This window comes from Netta rufina (genome assembly GCF_964035555.1).
Source record: "Netta rufina genome assembly, chromosome: 3".
Classification (NCBI taxonomy): Eukaryota; Metazoa; Chordata; class Aves; order Anseriformes; family Anatidae; genus Netta; species Netta rufina.
Window position 1 is genome coordinate 104,734,290 of NC_140125.1, and position 23,607 is coordinate 104,757,896.

Consider the following 23,607-nt stretch of genomic DNA (forward strand, 5'->3'; position numbering starts at 1 on the left):
TGAAAAAGTGTCTTCCACAGCATGCATTTTGAAACACCAATACTTTTTTTCTAGTGCGATAATTTTCCTGATTCTGTCTTGGTGGTGGCAGTTTGTGTTACACAGTGAGGATGCGATCAGTAATTTCAGCCCTTTCAATCACTAAGAGCTACAACCAGCAATAACAACTGCCATTTTGTGAGGTAAAGCTGAGTGTCTCACCTTAACAAACAGAAGGTGCTGAAGACTTTAACATTTTTCGTGGGGACTTCCTGAGGGTCTGTTTTTCTGTGGGCTCTTACAAAGCAGCATGTTGTGCTTGCTTTTTGGTGTAATGCCATCGATTTTAACTCACAGCATTATATGTATATAAGCATTACATTCAGTAGAAAAGGCTCAAAGGATCAGTCTTGCTTTCTAAATGAATGAATGTTTCAATCTGTTTGGGTTTTGGTCAATCATATTAAAAGAATTGTTCATTTGTATTTTATTTCCTTAATGCACTGTTTAAAAATTACATTATCCTCCAAGATAGTTCTACGATAAACCAATTTAAGATAATGAACCTAATTCTTCCTTTTGTTTAGCTACGCTTAATGCTCCTCTGCCAGAGATAATGTCATTTTGTAGGTGGCAGCTATTAAATATAGAGGCACAGGGATATGAAACAAAACGAGCTGTCCTGGTGATAGCTGCTGATATGATTCCTCTTCTGTCCTTTATTCAAAAGTTTTGGCACACAGATCTCCTATGGAATGCACTCAAAGAGCACACCATTGCACTGGAAAGTTTATAATTATCTTTTCATAACATAAAAATATTGTGGCTTTTTGTTGTTGTAGTTTTTGTTGTTGTTGTTCTGTGCAAGTGGGATATCCCAGCAGTTGTAGATGCAGTGGCCATACTGACAAGCAGACAAGCATGTAATATTGCTATGAAAGAAACAATTACATTATTTGGAGGATAACTAGGACACTCTCATCACAAGGCAGTAAATTCCCACTTAGCTGTAAGGCAACTTTCACCCTATTATAAGGTTCAGTTGGTCAGAAAAAAATCTGATCAAATATTTTTTCTTTCTTTGAAACTTGCAATATTTCACAAAAATAGTGAACTTCCCTAAAGTCTGGTTGCCCTGCATCACCAAGACACTGTGCAGACTCTGTGCAGACTCCTTCCATCAACAGAGGAGCCCAAAGATCCACTGACCCAGAATATCAGGGCGAACATCCACACAAGCTGCCTTACTGCAGGTTGTTCAGGGCTTCCCAGACAATCTCAGGCCTGTTACTCATGTGAACTCCATAGTCCTGAAAGACAGGAAAGCAGACCTTGATGTCAGTTATACCATTTTCATTCCAGCTTCCTATGTAGACTCATTTTTCAAGGGTTTCTACATCTGTGTCAGTCAGCCAGGAAAATGCAAATTTTTCATTATTTTTCCTTCTCCTTTTTTCTTTGATAGCTCTACCACAGACAAAAAGCAAGCAGGATTAATTCTTGGTGGAAATCTAATGATCACGTTATGTTATGTTAAAAGAAAATAAAAAATCTTGCTAGCCTAGTTTAGCTCATTTACTTTATGCTCTCCTCCACTTTGCTACTCTTCTGCAAATTAATATATATAATCTGAATATCCAAACATTCTTCAGTCCCTGTAACATTCTTTGCTGATATATAGGACATAACACAAGAAACCTTTTTCTGCATAACAGCTAAAACGCAACTATGAGCAACAGCACATTGGTAAAAGTAATATCAGATATCGTACGACTTCTGCCAGAAACTGCCAACACAATTTGCATAGAAAGAGGGAATTATTTGTCCCTCTTAACCCCAGTAATATACATCTAAGTAGCAGTTTTCTAGGGAACATGGAAGACTTTGTCCCATATACATCACATGGTTTTCCATCTACACAGACCAGTTTCCTTATCAAAGAACAGGCTTGATCAATGTGTGAAATTGGAAGAGCTTGTCTCTAATTCCTTGATTTACCTACGGGGTTTCACCATATTTTGATTACCTGAGTTATGTCTTTGTCAGCTAACATAAGGACTATACTGGATGCAAAGAACAAAGGCTAAATGTTAACTTCATCTTACATGAAACAAACAGAAAAGAATAAAGGGGAGACAAGGGAAGGGGGATGGGAGCATAATATGTGACGTATTTCTGCAATGTCCCTGAGAGCAGCTCACAGCTGCATATCACTAAAACATTCTACTTGGTTACAGCAGTTTCTGAACTGTACTAAACTAATCCGTATTTTTTTATAGTTTAGCCTTCAGAATTCATTTTCAAAATCAGACACATGCATGGAAATATATTGCCCTGAAAGCACTTTACATAACTGTTTCAGTAATGACTGTAGGTAACTAAAGTGATATTCACAGTGACTCAAAGCAGCTAACAAGGAATCCATTTAGAATACCATCTTTCCAGTTTCACAGGCATCCATGGAGCTATAAAAAATCTGTACTGTAATATGCTTGTCAGGTGACTAATGACCAGAATTAATTTGTTTTCACATCCCAAGATTCCTTTTCTGTTTTATCAACATTTAATTAAAACCATTCAAAACCCTTTGTAGAGTGCAAGTTGCTCCACAAATTCAACTATTATGAAGACTGTGAAAACAAGTAATAATGAACCTTGCTGCACAGTGATGTTTGCCAGAGCAACGAGATCTGGTCTTGATCTGAGCTTCTAGCTTTAGGCTTATCTATGAAAACAGCAACATTTTTTGTGATAGACTTGAAGCATAGGTGAATTATTTTATTCACCAGGGATATAGTCAAACCAAAAATGATTGCTACCATCTCCAGTCCTAAAGAAATTGAAGCTATTTCTGTTGTCAATTTATATACATACATACATACATACATATATATATATATATATATATATATATATATATATATATATTTGGAAGCAATAGTTTCAGTTTAAAGAGAAAAGTGAGAAAAAAGAATAAACTCGTTAGGTACTAGAGATCTCCTGCTTCCATTCAATAATCATCTATGCCATAAGGTTTATGGTGAAATTTGAATGTTTGCTGCGTAAATTCCCCCCAGTGGTACTACTGAGGACATTGAATTATCTCTCCAGAAAGCAGGAGTTCGATACAGCTCTTACAATGCTAGATGTACTTGCCCTTGTACTAACAGCCATACTCTAGCAGCATGTATCTATTTGCATCAAGGAGCATCCTACTGTAATAATGCAGAGAGATGGCTTTTGTCCATTAGAATTTGTGACTCAGGAATGTGAAGAGAAATACTTCTCAAAAGCAGCTGAGTCAGAAACGTGAAAAAAAAGCTTTTTTTCCAGTACGTCATATCGAATGACTATGGTTAAATGATGACCTATCACTTAGAGAAGATACCTGTTCAAAATGCTCTGAGACCATGCCATTACCATACAATACCATCTCTGTACAAATGCATTAAAATGATCAACTTGTCAAGCACTCAGTCAGATACCCACTTTAAAATCTCCTTTTTGTTCTTTCAGCATTATGGGAAATAGGGGAGCCAAGCTCTAAGTCACTTATGCATTTCTTAGGGTGTTCCCCAATGAAGACAAATTGAGTATCATCACCTTATATACATAAAGAGACAAACTGAGATGAGATCAGTTCTCAAAGTTCATGCAGAGATGGAATGTCACCCAAATTTCACAAGTTCTCATCCAGAATCTCATCCTCCCATTTTATTTTAATGAATTAATATCTGGATGAGAAAATCCTTAACAGTTAGATTTTGTCTTCTTAATTATATGGCATTACTTTGGAACTTCCTGATAAAAGTATGATATAAAAACTGTATTATTTATATTTATATTATTTATATTTATATTTATATTTATATTTATATTTATATTTATATTTATATTTATATTTATATTTATATTTATATTTATATTTATATTATTTATATTTATATTTATATTATTTATATTTATATAAATAGTAAGCATCCAATTTATAAGATTTTGTGCATGCATATATGCATATGTATACAATATGGGAAATTATATGAGTTAATTCAGACAGCCATAGCCAGTATTTATCTCGTGAGATATTTATATTGGTTTTGTCTTGCACATATTTTTATAGTTCTGCATGAATACGCTTCCTACCAGCAGTGGCGTAAAGTCTCAAAAGATGCCAAATTATTGCTTAAAATGTTACACCAATTCCCAACATTTGCTCCCTAGAGATAGGGAAAAGTCTGTCATTTTGTATTGCTGTCTTCTAAATACAAGCACCTTGAACAAAACAGTGTTTCTCTGTGATTGTTGTCATGTCTGTATAACTCATATTTCAGCATGAAGCAATAGGAGTTCCCAGTGTACAGATTAGGATTAGATTTATTTTACAAAAATGAATGCAAATAAATATTCTTGAAACAAGAAGGGAAAACAAACAAACAAACAAACAAACAAAAACAGAGAGAGAGAGAATTGTTTTTGTTTGTTTGTTTGTTTGTTTGTTTTAAGTTGGAGCACTCACATATCTTTAAGTCACTGAAAGTCATCAAGTAAAGTCAGGATATTCCAAAACTGACTCAGAACAGGAGAGCAATTTACAGTTTCTTGTCAAATTATCAATTTCATATCTTCTCTAAGGAAGAACAATAATTTCTTCTAATTCTAGATTAAACAAGAAAATTACCATTTAAGTAGACAATATATTTTGCATTGCACAAATCATACAATATCATGAATGCTGAAGAGTGCTCGCAATCTGATTAGCAATTTTTAGCTATTCATTAACTTCTGTGCCTCTATAAAAAACAACCACACTATTTAAGTGAAATTTTAATGCCTAAGTGCCTTCTGAAGCACAGCTCTCAGCTGGGAGACAGTTGTGAGAACCATCCTCTCTCAGATGATCAGAATATCACCTTGAAGTGACACAAAGCAACAGTGGGAAAAATCTGTCCATCTGAAGAAAATGCAATCTTCTAAAGAGACCTCAGTTGACATGAATTTTATTCTCAGTGCTTATTTTCTGCTTTCACATAAGGAAACAAACCAAAACAAAAATAGAAAATAAAAACAAAAGAAAACTTCTTTCTAGTCACAGTCAATTTAGCCTCAAAAATCGTAATTATTAGCATAAAGTGTATTGTCCTCAAATAGAATAGGCACCAGTTTTCCAAAAAGCTTGGTCTGCATAGCAAATTGTAAATGGCTAATAACAATCATATTTTAAGTAGTAAAATATTTCTTTAAAAGTTCAAATGCCTTACTGGTGTTGATGGAAAAGCTCTTTTGGATTTTATCTACTATTTCACATGGAACTTAGTGATCTCCAACTCAGCAACAATTTGATGTATTGCTTATTGCTTTCAAACACTGCATAAACATTTACCTTTTCCCCTAGAGCAAACCTGGCAATTTGCAGAAAAATATATATATTTTTTTTCCCAACCTAAATTAAAGAATGAGGAGGGCTAAATAAAACTGTAAAATCATTACTTTGTTTCAGACCTTAACATTGGACAGATTGTTTCTCCTCTATAATCTACAGAAAAACCTATTCTGTTTTTCTTCGCTAGCATGTGTCACTGTGTTTGATGTGGCATGCAGTAATGGTGTTATTTCTATAAAATAGAGCTGAACTTCATTGTCCACTCGACTGCAGTTGCTACATCATGTAAATTTCAGTGAAACTTCACACAGGTACTGCGTTCTTTCCTGGAGACTTACTTTCTTCTTGATTTGTCCTTTTCTATTAATTTATTATGTTACTAAGATCATATCATAGAGCTCATATTTGTGACTGGAAAATATATAACTAATGCTATTGATTGCTAACAAATTGTTAATCACAATCCACGAAAATAATTTAAAGCAAAACTCTATGTCACAGTAAACTGTACACTTCTGTGACTTGCAGACAGCACTGAAACAGAAATATTTTATTTCCCAAATATCTAATATTCCCCTAATTTCCTCCCAAATCCATGTATTATCTCCCTCCTGTAATATGAAATAGCATTTGCAAATGTAGTGGGAATATTAAGAAGTGTCTTGAATTGTTCCCTGCTGTTCTGTAGGGCTGTCTTCATGTGTAGGCTCTGTCATTTTATATCTCCTTTTGTGTCTGCAAGACTGCTCACAGGCCAGGCTGCTGTGAAGGGAGGATGTTTTTTGGGTGCCATTCTGCAGCAGCATTCTGCTCCCTCAAAGCCCTTGTATGATCCATGTAATTAGTTCACACAGACTGGTAAAGAACAATACCTTCAAGTCCGGGTAACTAGAGTTTGTCTTCACCCTATTAGATACTGATTTCAGCCAGTTAAGATTCCTCAGGATTTCTAGAAAACATTTAGTTTTGATCCATGGCCTATATAGATAGAAGAGCTTAAATCACTGATCTACGCATGGAAATGTTGTCTTAAGACAACTACAACAGTATTATTATAAGAAAGAAGAAAAAAAAAAAGAAAAAAAAAAAAAAAGAAATGAGTAATTAACCATGGAGACACCAAAATTCTCCCACAGTGAGTTTTGTGACTTCTCATTAGGAGGTTATACAGAGGAGTGAAAACTGAAGTCATCACATTTTAACATTTCATGTTCTTAATGTTCCCACATTAAGTACAGGAGCATAGATACTGCAGAAACACCGCTGGCACAGTTCACAGATCTGTTTGTACTTTGGTAAAGCTTCAAGGTACTTTCAGAAATAATTCATCATGGGTAGAAATGTATCATAAGCATCTTGTGATAGATTAAAATTTCATTGCTAGAACTTTACCTTGTTACAAATACCTTTTTTTATTTTTTCAAAAATGAAATTTTAACAGAAGTTGTTTGGCATTCATTTTTAATTGATTTCTTCAACATTTTTCTGCTATTTTCTACTGAAAGATTGTTAACCTTTGGAAATTCATTATTACTGGGTCTACTGAGCAGTGACTCCTTTCTAAGTTCACATGATTGAAAATAATTTGTTTCTAAATTGCAGAAAAGTCTCAAAAACTAACAAACAAACAATAAAAAGTGGCTTGGAAAATAACATGAGAAACATGCTAACAACTCTGACATGTCTTTCCAGACTGAGGTTTTTCTTCTGCATGAGATAGACAAACATTAATAGTTCTGATAGGCTTTAATATTCAGATTCATCAGCTTCCTGAGGGTTAGAGTCAACCTGATGCAGGAAGCAGTTACCAAGGAGAAACTGTGATGTCATTTGTTGGTCTGCATGTTGTGAGCTTCTGCAGCAGAAATAGTAGTGCAGTGCACTTGGTTATCAGAGGGTTTCACTGAGACAGCCCCAGAGCAGCTTCACAATGAGCCTGGCTCAGGAAGAAGTTGGATGTTAGGACAAGATATTCTGCTCTCAGCACAGCGATAGATTACAACTGCAGCTCTTATTAAAAAACACCATTGAATTGCTGAGATCTAAGCATTTTGCTTGTTCTGGCAAAAAGTCAGTGGGTGAAAGTAAAATTGCCCACACACACCCTTCCATTGTTCTGTTTGGAAACCTTCCATTGCTTAACAACCCTTTTTCTGTGAAAGGGGAGAAATGATGAAAACAATAGCCCTATCTGAGGATTCAATAATACTCATTATTTAAACCTTTCCTCCGAAATATCTGTCTAATGTATAAGTCCAGGTGAAAATTCCTTTGTGAGATCTTTAGTGCTGCAATCATTATCGCAATAGCTTTCAAAACCCATCTTGAAATACTGAAAGAACTACCAGTATTTTCTGCTGAAAGTCTCTTTTACAGAGATCATTACAACTTACATATTAATGAACTACTTTGATAGAATTATTCTGTGCAGTAAGTCACACCATGGCTAACAGTCGTATCAAAAGTGCTAACTTTTGTGTCTTTGATTATTTCGTAAAATCCTTAATCTTTGCCTGACAGGTTCACTGTAATTTTGCTTCTCCAGGGAAACCTTTATCTCCCGTACAAGTTCAGACTCCCCATTTTCATTATCTGTACAATGTGTTGACATATGATATAACCAGCAACTGCACAGAATAGTAACACTGAATGGCGGGAGAACGTCTCCCTGTTTATATTACATGAAGGTTGATTTGATGGGCTGCAGCAATTGCCTCTGAGAGCAGACATAAGAGCAGCCTGACTCTTTCAAGTTGACACTTTGCAAATACCATGCAGGGCTCGCCACGGCTGCATGCTTTTTATCAATTGCGCCAGGAGATACAGTAAATGTCACTCCCCAAAGCTGCACATTACCAAATTAGTCCTAGTGTCAATTGTTATCTGGCAGCGGTCAGTTGCCAAGCCGGCACTGTATTTTCAAGGGCTTGCTGTTTCACAATGAAAAAGCACAGACCTGAGAGGGCTGAGGAACTACAGACGCTGGCGGCTGAACACGTGAGGATCGCCAAGCGGCACTATTTCCTTTTGTGCTGCCTAATAAGGCAGCCCATGTCATTCCCCGGGTGCTTGCTTACAAACAGAGGACCAAATTTGTCCCTCTGTTGTACTCTTCTATAAGCACCGCTGAGTGTAACCAGTGGCAGAACCTGGTCCAAAGGGTATAACTGCAAAAGCAAATACAGTGTGACACAGCCCAGAGAAAAGACATATTTTTCCTGATGAGGAGAGTGCTGTGAAGCGCTAAAACCCCATCTCTGTTGCTTCAAGAAAAAAAGTGAGATAGAGCTTGGGTTGGGGAATTATTCTTTTGGACTTCAGCTATTGCAGCGAATAAAGTCATCAGAGAGCCATGTACAAAAACCCACCTTATTCCACATTTCATATATAGAATATTATTTGAAAGAGACACACAAAATAATAATAAAAAATGAAATAAAAATAAAAAAGTCACTGACATGTTTGAATGCTGTTTTCACATTTCCTTTGTGAGCACACAAAACGGTCCATAGAAAAGAAATGAAAAAATAAAATAAAATAAAATAAAATAAAATAAAATAAAATAAAATAAAATAAAATAAAATAAAATAAAATAAAATAAAATAAAATACTGCTTTACATGAGTTACTAGAAGATATCTCTTAGTTTGTTTTAAAATTAATTCCAATTTACGTCTTGTTTATTTCATATTGCCTTAATCTTCTTCCACACACTACTTCTTAATTGTCCCACTAACTACAGCTTCAGCTTAACAGTTGGACTTACATGACACTTTCAAAAAATTTACCCTAATGCCTTGTCTTTAATGAACATTTTTACAAAAATGTAGAAACAGTCCTAGACTCAGACACAGGGCCCTCTAATTCAGCATGGTGTAAAATTCCTCCTGTAGGCATGCACAGGATAATATCTTTTCTCCATTACATCCCAACATGGTTTTATACTTACAATTAGGTTTAAGTTCTCAAATATGAAGTTTGAAAATTCATAAAGATAAATTCAAAATGTATCTTTACACCAGGAGTGGGAAAGTTCTTGCTTTCTCTGTAAAAGCACTACCCTTCAAAGAATCATCAAGATGACTTAGCAGCCTACTAGGAAATCACAGAGGTACAATTCCACCCACTGATTTAGACAGAAGATAAAGGGTGGTTGAAATTCAAAGCCGGGAAGCTGCATTTAGAGCCCTGAAGGTCCTTTGGAAGGGGCTCATTTGTTTGCTTGGTGTCTCACTAGCAGAGATGGCAAGGAAATAGTAATCTCATTCCTCTCTTACCTGGTGTAAATCTGTATTTACTGAAGCCAGATAGAGTACTCCAAGTGTGCATTAGAGCCACCAAGTCCAATTTTACTTTACAAGGGGGATACCCTTGTCAGGGAAAAGAGATTAAATAAGTGGTATTACGAGAACTTGTGCCATGATACAAACATCCTAAGCAAAAGAACCAAGGCAAATGGCTTAACACAGAAGTGGTATAAACAGGCAAATGGCTTGGTTAAATTGCACCACTACTCTCTTTCTTTCCAGGCACTTTCTCTTTATATATTTTCAACTAACCTTACTTTACTACAAAACTTCATTTTCTTTTGCAACATAATTTCATTGTAAATAGGTGGAAGGAAATCTCTCTCTGACACAGCACAATGAGTTAACTTTCTGAAGTTAAGTTAGGCACATATTGTATGCAAATACAGAAGGGACTGACCAGCTTTATCTATTTCATAGTGAAGATAAGGGGAGTTTTTTAATAAATATTAGTAAGCATTATACCTACCCTATTATTCTTCCTCACTGACCACTCAAAAGAGAGTTTCCTAGCCTTTTGTTTTGTTTTGCATTTTATTAGAACTATTCCCACACCAAACTCCTGTACATTTCTTGGCAAGTTACACGGTATACCCTTTCCCTTGTATTCCCTCAAGCAATGCAGAGATAAATGTTTAGAAGGAAAAAAAATATATATTTTTTGTTGTTTAATTCAAAGTATCTAGGTCCCATGGGCCTTTAAAATCTCATTTGATTTCTCAGAGATACAGGTTTTCAGAAAGTTTCATTAGTTTCATTTCAGAAACTCTGCATTGAGACATAGACTGAACTTTCTGGATAGTGTTTTTTGTTGTTGTTGTTGTCGTCATTTTTTGTTTGTTTGTTTTTGGTTTTTTTTTGAAGCTGTATCTCAGGACAAGGGGACTAGAGAGGATAAATTAGGAAGAACTTCTTTACTGAAAGGGTTGTTAGGCATTGGAATAGGTTGCCCAGGGAAGTGGTTGAGTCACCATCCCTGGAGGTCTTTAAAAGACGTTTAGATTTAGAGCTTAGTGATATGGTTTAGTGGAGGACTTATTAGTGTTAGGTCAGAGGTTGGACTCAGTGATCTTGGACGTCTCTTCCAACCTAGATGATTCTGTGATTCTGTGAAATACAGCTTCTCGAAGGAGGAAAATATAAACAAACCTCTCAAGACTGTTAGAAGATTAGAAGTTGTATTTCAGCAAGGTTATCCTACACTCTTCCTAAACCTTCAGAAAACTTGCTTCATACTTAATATTTGTTTAGTAGGATCCTTTATTAAAGGTTTTTAAACAAAATTGCAATTATTAAAACATTAGGATTCCTACCATCCCTGTGAGATGACACCTTTGTGGATGAGGAAGAATTGGTGAACACAGGGGTTAAATACTTATGTCAAATTAGAAACTAGGATATTATGGTAGAGTTTGGAATATAAACCAGGCCTCTCAACAGTCAACACTTTGCTTTAGCCACATGTTCACTCTTACATGGACTATGTGGTCAAAATAACATGCAATATTTCTCACTTCTTAATTTGGCAGTAATGGTCTGTGGCAAGTAGTAAAGCAGAACTGTATTTGGTGGACCATATTCTCTCTGGACAGTTTAAAGGCATTTATTTCCATGAAATTATTCCTAATTCATCCTGATGCAGATAACAAATGAATCATACTCAATTATGACAGGGATATTTCAACTAATCTTTAAAAATCATTATGGAGTATATATCATATGTAAGGATAAGGTGACTTTAGAGATAAGCAGGGGGGTCCATTTCTCTTTGTTTCTTAGCAAAATTTCAGACTTTTTGGTTTGCTTCTTCAGCTACTTAAATCATGGCCAGCTTGGCTTTCCAATTCTCAGCCAATAGTGATACAAAAGTTTTTACACTTTTTCAGTTTCCCTGCTGACTTACAATGTTATTAAACTAGCAAAATAATATCCCACTTCCCCTTTAATTATTCTTGTCCTGTCTAGTGCTATGAAAGAATACAACATGCAAACCTAGGCTCAGCATTACAAATCTACATACTATTTATGAACACACACTAAACCAACATGCCAAAATACACATACAGTAGTAAAAGGGAGCAAGGCAGCCCTTTAATTGCCAAAATACACATAGAAGCATGCAGTCTGTAAGTCATTCATCATTACTAACATGTATATATGAGCATGCAGGAAACCAGTCCTCCTCGTTAGCAGTGATGCTCTGCTACCAGCTTCTTGCACCAAAACAGTGTACTAGAACAGGTATGTTTCTACCAAAAGAAGTCTACATAAAACATTCTGCTAATGAGACTGCCTCAGTGAATATATATACTTGGGGCACTTCTAATAAAATTTTAGGGTTCAGACACTGATTCAGTGGTGAGTAACAGAAAGTCCCAAATCACAGAATATTTAAAATTCTTCAATTTGCACATCTCCATAACATCAAGGAAAAAAAAAAAAAAAAAAAAAAAAAAAAAAAAAAGATTCATATATTCCAATGTATGTATGTTTCTTCCCATTCAGTTTTGGTGGATATGAGGATAGTCAGCATCTTCATCATGTAGTAAAATTCTGCTGTCTTCTCCAGTTCTTCAGTTTTTTATTTATTTTTCCCAGAGAATCAAAAACTAAACTACAATCCAACCCTTGAGATACTAGCAATCCAATCCACTGTTTTCATGATGTGTCACCTAGGTCAGAGCAAGAGACCTAGGTCATTCAGCTCCAAACAATGTTATCTAAACTCATTAAATTAATAAACTCAATAAATGCTTTCTTAGTTCATCATATTTAAAACATACCCTATAAATGACATAGGTCTGTCTATTAACCTGGAGTTTTGGGGCTAGCTTAAAGATGTGATTTGTGCTTATACAGACAGCTGGCATAGGAGTATACACTGTGAAGACTTGTGTTGTTTCTTACTTAATCATATGCATTCAAATATTTAAGTAGTTCCTCTGTATTCTACAACCAGGCAGAAGTACTTTAAGTGAATAAACCACTCTTTTAGACAAATGCCAAATAAAGTAATTTCAATGATACTGAGTCATCAGTACTGCAGATCATAAACCACCTTTTAGAAAGGAACAAGTACTTAGAAAGGAATTGTGTTACTTCTGTATTTTCTCTGCTAGCCTCTCAGTATGTTCATTCCTTATAGCTGAATTGTATCTCTGATTGGACATAATTCACCTCTCTCTCAAAAGAAAGTATTTGGCTTTCTTCCATACAATTACATGTAGTCTATGGATTATGTTTTGCCATATTTGGGAAAAATATCACAAAAATGCCAGAGCACTTCTAAGAATTTTCTTCCTTCTCCCCTTTCCTTCTTTTCTCTCTCTTTTTTTTTTTTTTTTTCAGTTGTAAAGTGGCCTTTCACTGCCAAAGTTGCAGAAGCTTACTCACAGAATGAGCTTCCTGAGGAAGAAGAAAGAGGAAAGGAGGAAGGAAGAAAGAGGAAAAGAGGAAGGAAGAAGAAAACTACTGGTAGTTTTGGCCTAACTGTGCTTCTTCACTCCTGAACTTTTTCTTTTATGATGGGTATCGTGTTTCATTTAGTAAACCATTATTTAATCCACAATGCAGAATCCATTACTCAAACTATAACCAATCTTTGGAAAAATAAAATAAATAAATAAATAAATGTAAAAATAAAAATAAAATAAAAATAAAAATAAAGAAAAATAAAGAAAAATGGATTTGTCTTTTTGCAGTCATAAATTAAATCAAAATCAGGAAGACTCCATAACCCAATTTTCATTTGCATTTTCCATAGGGGGATCAGTAAAAGTACTCTTTCCACAGCTTGCAAGGGGGGTGTATTAGGCTATACCAGCTTAATAAAAGTGATACAACTTTTGGGTATGGATAAGGTTCAAGGACAGACAACACAATTTTGACAAAACGTAAATATTTAAAAATGAACATGAGACTATGCATGAGAGTTCAGGCTACAAACTGCTTTACTATTTGCACGCAGCAGCATCTTATTGCTTGTTTTTTCACTTGTGGAGATTACATTTACTAGCATGGAGAAAAAATTTCTTTACTGGCATGGAGAAGAAATTTTACTGGCATGGAGATTACATCTCTACCAGTGAAGTTCATGCAAGCAGTTAAGGCAAAGACATCCACATTGGCTTAAGTAACTGATGAAGGGCTCTATGCTAATCTAGATGACTCTGCACCAGATGGATTAAGGGATAGTTAATAATATCTCATCTGTTGACAGGGCTATAAAAGAGTAACTTCCAACTGAAGACTGATATTGTTTTCAGAAAATGTAACCAGATGATGACTGTCATTTATGTTCACCCTTACAATGACCAAGAATGAGAACCATAAATTCTTCTTCCTGATAACTTTAGTAAAGGTGTGCTCTTCTGCAATGAGCACTGATATATAAATCCCAGTCTGCTAGTAGAGCACATTAGACCCCTCCAACAAGTAGCTCATGTGAAGTCCTGTGAAAGTGAAGGATCTTGTAGACTTCCAGGACAGGGAGGACACTCCAACACGTAAATGAGTTCTATCTTCATCTATAACACTATCAATGTAGTAATCAGCTAATCTCCACAGAGCCAAGAGCTTGTTACTTACTGACCACCACACCAGAAATTCAAGGAAAACCAGTGTTATCTCCAGACCAATTAATCTGCAGACAAAGAACTAGTAACTAACCTCAAGGCCAACCAACTAGTAATTTAGACAGTAAATAGCAAACAAGACACAGGTATGTGCAAACATTCACAACCATACTTACCTAACTCTTGCTGAAATTAATGGAATGAAGAAACTATGCTTTTGCAAATCTTTTAGCATATACTTTTCCCATTAAACACCTGTTGAAACCTGGCTTAAAATACCTGAAGTACAGCAGAACTGCTTGTCAGAGGGATAATAATGTTCTATATATTACAAGACACTGCTTTATCCTGGAACAAATGTATACAGACCAGAGAAATGATGGCATTTCTAATGTACATTCATTCACACTTTCTATGAATATAGAGTATTTTGCATTTTGTGTAACCAGAATATTGCACTGCAGAGTAATAAATATATAAAGGCCTTTTAAAAGAAAAAACATCCCAACCTTAAACCCTAACTATCCAGAAATATCAAAAGAAATATTGGAAGCATTAACAAAAAATGACATTTTCAGAGTGCCTTGTTCCAATGCTGTCACTCCCAAAGCCACAATTCCACAACCATGAACATAAAAACAAATGAAGGGTTTAACTGATAAAATTCCTGAATACAGACATAGTAAAATTATTGCAACCAGTTCTGGGATTCACTCTTCAAACAAGACAGGGACCAGGAACGTATTGTACAAGACAAGGCTCAGGGAACATTTTCTGTGCCACAGTAAATATAAGTGATTAGATCACTGATATTTGCAAAGGGAAAAGGTGTCTGAGGAAAAGAATTTTGCTGTCAAAGAAAAGCCTACAACAAATAGCTGAGTACTGAATTTAGAGAAAAAAGATACATTTTCCTACAAGTTAGGGTATTTAACTGTAATTGCTACAGAAAAGTATCAATGTTTGGAACAAATCATATAAATGTTTGGAACTAATCATATATATATTTATATTTTAATATCTATATCTATCTATCTATCTATTATTATTTTTTAAAGATACAAGCTTTTGACTCAAATACTGATTTAGCAAGGAAGGGCATCCGGGAGGGTGAAGCTCTTCTCAATTAACATCAGCTACTTCAGCATGTACATCTACATTCTATCAGGCAAAGTGGCCAAATTTTCTTCATTCACTACTGAAATTTTACTGGCATCCAAGGATATAATCATCACACATCCTTCCCATCACTCAGATTTAATCTAGTTTTATAAGAAACTCTACAGCCTGTATACACAGAAATCCCAGTCAAGATGATCATAGTGATTCTTTCTGGCTACAGACTGTAGCTTTCTACAAAGACAGTGCAGTTCACTGTCCTTTTTCATTAGCTAGTCCATACTCAATGGGGCACAACTTGCACAACTTCACTGCTGCCTGTCTGTGATGGAGCAGATCCTTTAGCTTCAGAACTGGCTGAAGTCACCTGTACTTTAAGATATCATGCTCAGCCCCAGTAGACAACCCTATCAAAATTTTTAGTTCATGAACTTGTTTAATTTTAGGACAATCTCCCAAGTTTATACCTCAGCAGGTGGGAATATCTGTCAGATAACTCCCTGTCCCCAGAGATGAATAACGAGTAAGAGCTAGAAATAGGAGTGAGGAAAAAGCACAAGCACTGAATTATGCAATGTTATACAAGAAACTAATCTAATGTACTGGAAGCAATTTAGCAGTAACACAAAAACAACATTCATGGGAAATTTTTTTCTACCCAGGGCTTCATTTAATTTAATTTTGGAAGATGTTCCTTTTAGAAAGTTCAAAACATATGAAAATTGTATGAAATTGACTTAAAGGAATGATTTTATTTCCAAAAGATTCCATTTAAAACCCTTACATATGCTCTACTTTATTGCTTTAACTTGTAAAAAAGGAGGAATTTGAATCTATGGAATTATAATTGTTCTGAAAAAAGTCTGTATGGAGACTATTTCCTCAATGTATTAAACTTGTTTAGACGCTTCAAAGAACTGAAAGCTATATATCAAGAACTGCCCAAAGATAAATTAAGATTATTCTTATTTCACTTTATCTCTGGCCAGAATAATCCCTTCAGATCCACAAGTCATTTACAAAGATTTCTGGAGTCAGTGTCTGCTATGCAGGCAATGTTGTTCCATCTTTACATAAAACAGTTTAAAAAGGCAGAGTAATCATGTTACAACCCCATTCTTTTTTATTGTTAATTGTCTTGTTTCTTTTGGGTTTGTTGGTTGGTTGGTTTGGGGTGTTGTTTTTTGTTGTTGTTGTTGTTGTTGTTTTGTTTTGTTTTCATTGCTTAATTGTTTAAATTTCTGAGATAAAAAACTAATAAGTAATGCTTTTCAGTAAGTCATGGAAAAACTTGAATATGCAACAAATGATGCTTTGCAAGATTATAATCTGATTTCACAGCACATCCAAGTGAAAAACTGTACAATACAATGCGGTCGGTATTTCAGGCATTCAAACTGCAAAGGGCACAGTATTAAAGACTGGCTCCAGTGTAGTGGGTTAACCTTGGCTAAGATCCAAACGCCAGCTGCTTGCCCACTCCCTTGAAACCCACGGCAGGACCAGGAAAAAAAATAGGAAGAAGAGGAATAAGAAAGCTAGTAGGTCAAGAGAGAATCATAGAATCACCTAGGTTGGAAAAGACCTTCAATCAAGTCCAACCATCAATCTGACCTACTGAGTCCCACCCCTAAACCATATCTCATGACCATTAGTGGCACATGTCCCTTAGTGCCAAACAAAGGCAAAGAAATTGTTTATCAATTACTGTTTTGTTACATTGACTTGGGAAAATTAACTAAATTTGTAGTGAACGAAAACCAAAAATGTAATTACTAATTTTTATAGTGGGAAACACAGATACAAACATTAAAAGCAACACCTTCCCATTCCCACGCTCCATTTCACTCCTTCACTTCAGACTCCTCTACCACCCTGAGCACTGCATGGCAATAGCTTGTTAGGGTTCCTCTCTGCCACTCTTTTTCCCTGCTGCAGTGTGGCTTCTCAATGGACTGCAGGGGATAACTGCTCTGCTATGCTCCTCCTCCTCTGATCTTGGTTCTCCCAAGCAGAGTGTGCTGTTTCACACTCTTTTTGTTCCCTGCTCCTCTGCCTGTCTGTACTGGACTTATGTGGCAAGGTTTTGGTAGTGGGGAGACAGCAGGGGTGGCCTCTGTGGGCAGAGCCCAGCAGCTGCCCTATGTCAGATCAGAGCCAGCTCAGCTGTCTCCAAAAAGGACCTGCTGCTGGCCAGAGCTGAGTAAGTGAGAGACACTGGTTGGGTCTCTGGGAGAGACGATTGAAGAAAGGGGGCGGGGGGGGGATAAAAAAAATGCTGTGCAACTGCAGCTGGGAGAGAGAGGAGTGAGAACTGTGAAAGAACCAGCCCTGCAGCTCTCAAGATCAGTGCAAAAGGAGGGCAAATGGTGTTCCAGGCACACAGCAGCAGTTCCCCTGTGGCCTGTGCAGGGGCCCCTGGTGGAGCAGGCTGTCCCCCTGCAGCCCATGGGTCCCACGTGGAGCAGATCTCCACTCTGCAGCCCATGGAGGAGCCCCCAGTGGAGCAGGTGGATGTGGCCTGGAGGAGGCTGCGGCCCATGGAGAGCCCCGGCAGGAGCAGGCCACGGGCTGGAGCTGCAGCCTGTGGAGAGGAGCCCATGAAGGAGCAGGGGGTCTGGGGGGAGCTGCCGCCTGTGGGGGACCCGTGCTGGAGCAGTTTGCTCCTGACGGATGGACCCCATGGTACAGAGCCATGTGGGAGCAGTTCTTGAAGAGCTGCTGCTTGTGCGCAGCCCCCACAGGCTCAGTTCAGGAAGGACGGCATCCAGTGGGAGAGACCCCACGTGGAGCAGGGGCAGAGAGTGACTGTGAGGGAGCATCAGGGACTGTTTGCAGCCCCCATTCCCTGTTCCCCTGCACTTCTTTGGGGGAGGAGGTAGAAGAGGGTGAATGGAGGGAAGGTGGTTTTAGTTTGCTTTTTGGTTTCTCGCTGTCTGCTAATGGCAATTATAATAATCTCCCTACGCTGAGTCTGTTTTGCCCATGATAGTAACTGGTGGAAGGTGATCTTCCTGTCCTTATCTTAATCCTTGAGCCCCTTCCATCATATTTTCTCCCCCTTTTTCTTTGAGGAGGGGCAGTGGGAAAGTGGTGTAGTTCAGCGTCCTAGTAGAGTAAAACCACCACATTGTCCAGCATTTTATGCCATTTCTTAAGTACATTTTGGCAGAGGCACCACCATTTTGGCTGCTGGGCCCAACCATGCCCTGCGGTGGGGCTGTTAGAGCTGGCTGGAACTGTCATGGGGAGGCCCCAGCATCTCCTCTCAGAGGCCATTCTTGCAGGTCCGCACTGCCAACACCCAGACAAAGACACCCGATACACCAAATGATTTTAGTCTTCAACAGTTTTTAAATGTCATTTTCTTTCACGTAACTCTCATTCCTAAAATATTATTTTGATGGGAACTTCACAGGAATTCAGCCTCTTCAAAATGGGAATGAGCTGTCCTTCAGTATTTTAAGGACTTAACATGACTCGACTCCATTGCTGTTGACTACCCACAGTTCAGTCAGCACCACTATTTTCTCTTTTTGCTTGTAGATACATGTGAGCATTTTTATAGTATTAAAACCACTATTCATTTTATTTATTCCTATAGTAATTGTTTTTACTGCACTGCACCACTAAAATTGGCCCTAATTCAGCAAAATATAGCTGTTCCAGAAGGGTGGATAAGTATATGCTGAACATTTAAGCACACATATAAATCCCACTGAAGTCATAAGGTGCTGCCCTGTGTTCAGATGCTGGTCTGATCTGGGTCCCCATTAACAGGACGATTGTCCTACCTGCCTAGTATCCGTAGGTAATAATAATATTGTTTATTAAACAGAATAAATAAATACATAAATAAATAAATAAGTCTTCTGTCCAGGTGTTTTATACATTTAGATCTTTTTTCTTTAAACAGAGTTTTAGAATGTCCCAAGAGGATGAAACTCCCTTATTTCCTTATGAGTGAAATTCTACTGGCATCCAAGGATATAATAACCACACTTTAACTTAATGCAATACAGAGTTAACACCATATCAAAAAAAAAGATTTCTATGAAGAGCTATAATTTTATTCTTATCACTGCAATTGAGGCATGCAAACTGGATCTCAATGTGCTCATCAAGGGACCACTCTAATTATTGGACCTCTAACCTTTGCTCAGGAAACGTAACAGAGCAGCTTTGATTTGTGAACATCCAAACCACACAATGGCATTTAGAGTGATCATTACTGTGGGCAGACATGCAGTGCTTAAAATGACTTTCTACTAGACCAACAGAGAAGTGAAACTATGAGCCATCAAAGCTAGAAGAAATTCGATGGAAATTAAAAAAAAAAATAAAAAAATCACAGGGAATTAAGCTCAACAATAGTGTATATTTTCCCTTCACTGCAAATAGGTTACTACTGTTGATATTCATAGAGGCTGCTTGAGTGCATAAGTCTGAGAATGAAGGTGCAAAAGCCATCAGGACTTAATTCTTTGAGACATTTAAACAGTTCATGGGTTAAAGTTTACCAGAGGGAGACAAAAGTGACCAGAGACTTCACCTACTAGCACTGCCAAATAGGGCATAAATTCCCTTAGATCTCCTCTGCAGCTCCAGTCATCATCTCATTACTGCTGAATCATGAAATATCTCTTTCACATGGATGTGGCAGGTGATGAACTATGGAGAATCAGGGACAAAACTAACATTTATCCGATTAAAGGTGCTGTAACTATTGCTAGCTTTTTAAGATAAACCATTTCTTGTCCAGGATATCCAAAATAAACTTGAGAACTTGTAATCCAAAGTGTTTCTAACTGTTTTGATTACTAACAGAGAACAAAGAGACTATCTCTGTTACAGATCTATAAGTTTGGGCAGATTAATAACAGAATTTAAAGTAAGCAAATGTTGCTCTTATGGGACTAAGCGATCTTAATATTTTAGTTTTCAGCTCTGAGTTCTAATCACTTTTTCTTTACTACTATCAAAAAATGTTGTACCTATGCTGTTTTTACAACAGGATTTTTTTGTTTTGTTTTGTTCGCCCATTCTCTTCATGCTTAAAAAGAACTAAATTCTTTGTAATTTCCAAATGCCTAAAGAAAATCATGCTCAAGGAAAGGCTTGGCATGGTCAAATCCCATTTAAAAAGTTGTTTGGGAACATATTACTGAAAACAAGAATGATTAGCTACTGAATGAAAAATAGCTTCTGAACAGGAATGAAAGCTGTTAAGCAAGACCAGTAATATTGTAGGGGAAATAAATACAAAAAGAACAATGGTATAAAGAAAGAGTACAAAGTGGAGAGGGCAGTAAAAAATGGATAGATTAATAGCGGTCTTGTAATGCATTCCTTTCCAACCATTTCTGTCTGTAGTTTTGCATACAGTCCCTGGTTAGGCTTCAATCCCACAGATAGGTGTGAGAATAAAAATTGACTTATGATCAGCTCAACAGGAATGCATTAATGTTTACACTTCATTACAGCTTCAGGATCTGAAGAAGTGGGAGTGACCTACTTCTTACTGTTTGTAAATAGTTGCAGTTCATGAGTGGTAAAACTTAAAGGGAAAATGTATGTTTATATGGATGGCAAGAATCTAGAGTCAGAACAGCTAATGCAGCTTTTGAAGGCATTGCTTCAAAGTTTTATCTAACCTCTAATAGTGATTAGAAGGCCTTAATATAGCACATACCATATTCTCCCTGTAATTGTTTTGGGTCATGTTCTAAAGCCTTCAAAGACACACGTTTTGGTCAAATGACTCAGTGCCTGATCCAGTATAATACTTTTGGGTAATCACCTACAGTATTTCTAACCATGTTTTCAAAGATGCTGAGCACCTGAAATTACCACTGAAGTAAGAAGAATCAATATTTGGAGACTCATTTCAATCCAATTTCAAACTGAGTCAATGGTAAAAAATAGGCTACTGTGTGCAAAATGCAGAAATCTAACTCTGTGTGTATGCAACAAAGGTCATATTCATCTGGTTAAGATCTTCAGTGGATTATGGTCCAATGTGTGTTAAACCTTCTTACAGCTTGGGAAGGAATTGGCAGTATACCTGGCTGATGTGTTGCAGAACATTAGAAATTAAATGCAGAAGTAGTTCAGTCCTATTCTAAAATCCTAACATCCCCTGTGTGAACTGGCCCATTTACACTTTTCCTGTGTTCTGCCAGAGCTGGAAAAGTCCTTTCTTGTCATGTTGTCTCACCATCTCCAAGGTGTTCAACTGAGCAGGCAGGTGATGTAAAGGAGAGAATGATGAGAGTGGGAGCCCAAGCGTGTGTTAACGCTGTGTAGTTATAGATCTGACACATTCCCTCTCAGAAATTCGCTACTTCCCCACGCTCTTCCCTAATCATGTAAAATCCACACTGCTTGAACATAGGGAAGTGCAGATGAGAAATACAATCATATTCCCAGCTTCACAGACTTCAGTGACAGTACTATCTTGTAAAAGGATGTTCCTTAGGCAGACTCATTCTTCGGACTCTAGTTACAGAGGTTTATTTGCACGTAGTCAGGCTCTTTGAACTTTCAGCACTGAACAAAAACATTTTTTAGTTTAAAAGCTAAGAAATACACTTGGAAACAGGTAACAAAGTCTCTACTTTTTCTATAAAATTTGCACTGGAAATCATCCCTCTTGAAGTACTGTGCCACTGGTCAATGTAGTGGTGTTTTATAGACATGTTTACCTTTGAGAAATGAGTATCTTCCTGAGAACTTGCACATTGTTCCCCTTAACAGTAAGTAGAGAGTTCTCTTGTCAATGAATCTTAAAAGATCCTTCCTAAGAGGGGAAGATCCTTATGTTTATGTTTCAAAATAATGAAATATCTGTTGTTGCATTTTATTGCACTGCAGAACTTTTAGGTTTGAAGCTAAAAAAAATCCTTTGTAGATGGGATGTTAAGTTTGATATCATCTTAGAAAAGTTAAATCCCTCCCATGTCCTCCCACACATAGTCTTCTTCACACCCACAAAGGCATGTGATGTACCTGCACTCACTCAGCTTATCAGTGCTACCACTCATCTTATTGCCTCCCTCAACTTCTACATTTTCAACATCTTTTGAACCTTCACAGAAGGACTTGACTTTGCAAAATACTGAAAGAACTTTGATGTGGGGATTTAGCACGCATTCTCATCAGGGTTTAACTGCGATGCATGCCTTTCCCCCAGACCCTGACACAAAAGAAACAATCAGAAACAATAAAATGGAAGACATTTCATCCATGAAGCAGAGCTGTGTAAACTTTACTAGACTTTTAGCTAAAGGAAATGTTCTTAACCTCACACTTGTCTTACTGTTGTCTCTTTTGGCTGTATCATTGTCATCTCTATTCTAGACATATTTAACCCGTTCATTTAGATTCCTGCAAAGCTTTAAAGGCTACTCCAAAGCTCAGAGTAGTACATAACAACAGTTTGTTTGAGTTTTCCCATTCATGTTTTTCAGAGCAGAGTTCTTGTAAGACCTGATGCCCTCCATGATTCTTGGCTGCTGGATGTTGGTAACCTGACATCCTAACTCACCAATTTAAAGTCGTACCATTTATATTTCATACCAATAGTTAGAAAGGTGTAAATTCTCAAAGGTCCATGAGGTCCTTTATACAACCGAGATTAATGTAGCCAATAGTTGTATATTGCTTCACCTACTTAAAGTGACCAAGTACACGTTATATGGTCTTCAAGGATAAGGAAATTACTTCATCTGAATGTATGTCAGCTGTGCTTCCTGATCTCAAAGGAAATACTGAAGAAAACATAAATATGCCTGTGGTGTCTGATGTCAGCCATGATTTGCTCTCCCTGTTTTAGATTTATGTATTTCATTTGAATTCACACTGCATTAACCATATGTGAGGAGAGCATTATGTGAGGATTTAGGTGTTGCTTATCCTTCTTCTTTAGCACTGCATTAATCCTATATTTTATCACTCAAGTTCTTCTGCCTTTTTGTGATTGCTCGAAAAGATGATGGATGGAAAGAGCTAAATAATTGGTCAGTGCCTATACTGACTTTTTTGTCTTAGGCCACAGTCTCAACATTTTGTTAACCTACAAAACACACACAATTATTATTTTTATTAAGCACCCAGTCTTCAACGTGTGTCCTTTTGTCTGACTGTATGTTCAAACCAAAAATTTTTTTCAATTTCCCAGATATCAGCAGCCAGCCTACCAATTGTTGTTTCTGCTCATGGATGATCATCTTCAGCCTTGATGTTCCACA